Source organism: Octodon degus, unplaced genomic scaffold (assembly GCF_000260255.1).
Source record: "Octodon degus isolate 3935 unplaced genomic scaffold, OctDeg1.0 scaffold00132, whole genome shotgun sequence".
Taxonomy (NCBI): domain Eukaryota; kingdom Metazoa; phylum Chordata; class Mammalia; order Rodentia; family Octodontidae; genus Octodon; species Octodon degus.
In genome coordinates this window covers 7,177,597-7,181,285 of record NW_004524708.1, presented here as the reverse complement: position 1 = coordinate 7,181,285, position 3,689 = coordinate 7,177,597, and the positions used below count along the sequence as shown (strand labels likewise).

Here is a 3,689-nt window from a genome sequence, read left to right as displayed (position 1 = left end):
AAAAAAAAAATTAAAAAAAAAAAAGAGCACTTGTAAAAGGTTCAATCTCCAGCACGGCAAAAACAAAAACAAAAAACCGGTTAACAAGCGAAACCAGAATCTCATACATTGCTATTAGGAATTTAAAAAGCACAGCCCCTATGGAAGAGGACCTGCTGGATCCTCAAAAGGTTCAACAGAGTCAGAGTCACAGTCACCACAGGACCCAGCAATTCTCCTCCTAAGTATACAGCTGAGAGGAAACCACACCTGCCCAAGTCACACCAGGGACACTGCTAACACTTAGAAGAATTCAAACATCCATAAATAAAGAGGTCCAGGGCTGGGCTGCAACTCTGTGAGGCAAACCCACACACAATACAATGTGGAGACAGCCCCGCCAGGATCAGTCCTACTCAGCCACAGAAAAAATCCAAGTCCTGACACACACTGAAGGTAAGTAGGTAGGTAGGCCTCCATGCTCCTGGGAAATATGCTACAGGAGAGGAAGCACTTAAATTCCATTCAAATGAAATGTCCAGAATAGACGAATCTAGAGACAGAGGTTATGCTATTATTACATATTCCTCATTTAATGACCTGCCCAATTAATGTTTTATTGTTTTGTTGTCGTTGTCGTTGTTGAGACAGATTCTTGCTACTTGGTTCAGACTGGCCTGAAACTCATTATATAGCCCTGGCTGGCCTTAAACTCATAGAGATCCTCCTGCCTCAGTCTCCCAATCCCTTAGATTACTGTTGCATTTCTTGTGCAATGGAAATTACAGAACAGGCATGGTGGTACACACCTGCAATCCTGGTACTCAGGGAGGCTGAGATAAGAGCTTAAACTGGAGCCTTGTCTGGCAATTTAATAACTTAAAACCTTTCTCAAAATAAAAAGCGCTGGCTGCGTAATAGCACATGCCTACCATCCCAGCAGGCAGTCAGGAGACTGAGACAGGAGGATCACTACAAGTTCAAGACCAGCCTAGGCTACAAAGTGAGTTCAAGGCCAGCCTGAACTGTATAGCAAGAACTTGTCTCAAAAGGACAAAATAAATTAAGCAAAATAAAATAAAAAGGGCTGAAGGGTGTATAACTCAGTGTGAAAGTTTAGGTTTCAATCCTCAGTACTGCCCCAAATAAATAAATAAATAAATAAATAAATAAATAAATAAATGGGAATTACAGTCACGTGTAGTGGCACACACCATAATCCCAGTACTGGAGAGGCTGAGGCAGGATCGCAGCTTTAAGACCAGCCTGAGTTACAGTGAGAACCTAGTTCAAACTTCTTCAGAAGGAAAAGAAAGAATTCTAACTATATACTAAATGAGAATAGAGGAGGTGGAGCTAGGTAACTTCACCTTTTTGAAACTATCTTTGCAATCTGAATTGTTTTTACAACTTACAAATAATTTTATTATTTTTTAAATTTATTTTTATACAAATAATTGTAAAATATAGGAAATATTTTGATTTTGTTTTATAAGAAAAATTTCCCCAAAGAATCTGCTTTGCAAGACACACAAGACATGATCAATAAAAAATAATTTTCACAGCTATATGCCTAACCTCTTTCAAAAGTTCTTCAAGTCCACTTTCTTCAATTCAGGCAAACAAGTCCTAGAAAATGAGAAGTTAAACATTTATCATTCTGTAGACTGAGCTTATCACAAAAAAAAGATAAATGAGATAAAACTAAGCTCTTAAACTACCTTCCTTAAAACCTATCAAAAAATGCAATTAGAATAGTATTTGTGTATGCCTAGTGAGGCTAAGGCCTTGACAGTAAAACCTCAGGCTTTAGGGATTTGATTATTTGGAAACTGTGGGAGGTGTGTTTCAATTTTTAACAATGTAAAGTGAAAATAAATTATAGTGCTACCAAATGAAAAAAGACCAGTAAGGTCATCTTGTGACTGTCTAGACAAATTGAGGCCGCAGTTCAGAGATTCTTTTTCATAGTGAAACTCTACACAAACTTAAGTAAAGTTATCATTTATTTAGCAAATAAGGCCAATTGTAAGCCTACTCTGTAAGAGGTAACTTTTGTTTTAAGAGGACAATGAGATAGTGGCCCTTAAAAGTACCCAATCTAGACGGTCATCTTACATTTTAACTTTCTCTTTCAGAGATGAATAAAATCATTAATAGATGACTAACAGAAGGGGAAGTAAGAACAATTAAGCAGGGTGTGGTGAAGTAGGCCAATAATCCCAGCACTTGGGAGGCTCAGGCTAAGGATCACTGAAGGCTATCCTGCATTACAAAGTGAGTTCAAGGGCGGAACTGAAGAGCATACTGAGATCCTCTCTCTCTCTCTCTCTCTCTCTCTCTCTCTCTCTCTCTCTCTCTTTTGGCAGAACCGCGGATTGAACTCAGGCCCTTGTACTTGCCAGGCAAGTGCTTATTTAATGAGCTATCTCCCCGCTCCCAAGATCCTGTCTCAAATGGCAAAATAAAATAAAATAAATAAAAGTTAAGATGGGCTATGTGCACATGTACCTACACATGCGCACAATGAATGTAATCATTATAGACTGAAAACATGAATTAGTACAAATCTTTTTTCGAATTCACTGTGTGATATCAAAAACTGTCAAAAATTGATGGGTGGATCTCAGTTTTGTGGGCACTAACTTACCACGTGGATTCGGATAGCTAAGCCTCGACTATCTGTCCAAGTATGAAAATGAACGCTCGAGTCCTTAACCTCTTAACCAACAAGCACCCCCGAGCTGTTCCTGGGGTCACTGTGGCATTCCTACAGCGTCCTTGTTTTACTGTGGGGGACAGAACTCCGGGCCTTCGGCTTGCCAGCCAGGCGCTCAGGTCGCTGAGCTATTTTCCCAGCCCCTACTTCAGGCTCTTTCCAACGGTGTGATTCTACCCGCTGTGGTGGCGCATGCACCCAAGGAGGACGAGGCGGGATGATTGAGTTCGAGGCCAGCTGAACTACAGAGCAAGACTGTCTTCCATACTCTGGAAAGGGGACGCAGACAGCAAACCGCAGGAGACAACGCTGCGCTCCCGAAACATCTCCGCGCTGGACTGCACTGGACATCACAGCCCCCACGGCAAAGCACTGGCGGCTGGGACGCCCTGCACCTCCACGCGGGACTGCAGGCGCAGAGGCTCGCCCTGGCCTTCCGGCTGGGCGCGGGCCTCACACACTCGGTTCCGGGCCCACTCACGCCGCCGCCACCACCGTCCTCGCTGAGGACCAGCGAGCGCAACGGCGGCGGTGACGCACAGGCCCGGGCCTGGGGCCAGACGGCGGGCCGCCCGCCGCCACGCTCCCCGCCCCTCGGCTCCGAACCCCCAGCCCAGAGGCCTGCGCCCCTCCCCCGACCGCCCTCTCGCGAGGCGCGTACCTGAGAGCCCTGCGGGGCCCGGCGTGCACGCTCGCGGATCCGCCGGCAGTGCGCATGCGCGGTACCTCCCCCTCCCCCCCGCGCGGGCCCGACACGCGCCGCCGCCTGGGAGGCCTGGCTAGGCGGAGGCGGAGGCGGAGGCCCTGCGCCCTGGGCGGCGCGGCGCCCGAAGGCCGGCCTCCCCGTCCGGCGACAACAGCCTAGGGGAGGGGACAGTCGCGGGGCAGGAAGCTGCGGCTTAAAAGGCCAGCGGGCAGCGGGCGCTTCCTCCTCGCCTCAGCCCAGCTCGCCTCGGTCGGCCCCGCAGCCCCGCCGCCGCCATGTACCGCC

The 3,689-nt window shown here is 47.2% G+C and overlaps 1 protein-coding gene across 3 annotated transcripts in view; it reads right to left on the bottom strand.

Moving 5' to 3' along the window:
• Window positions 1–3,683, bottom strand: part of Fam35a (family with sequence similarity 35 member A) — a 161,338-nt gene extending 157,655 nt beyond the window's left edge. The window contains exons 1-2 of one of the 3 annotated variants that reach the window (XM_023701298.1): window positions 3,360–3,683; window positions 1,558–1,608 (exon numbers count right to left, since the gene is read on the bottom strand). The gene's annotated coding sequence lies outside the window, so the exon portion shown is untranslated. Of the gene's footprint in view, window positions 1–1,557; window positions 1,609–2,629; window positions 3,267–3,359 lie in introns of those variants that run through there. The other 2 variants (XM_023701299.1, XM_023701300.1) reach the window with 2 other exon arrangements.
• Between the last annotated feature and the right edge of the window lie 6 nt (window positions 3,684–3,689).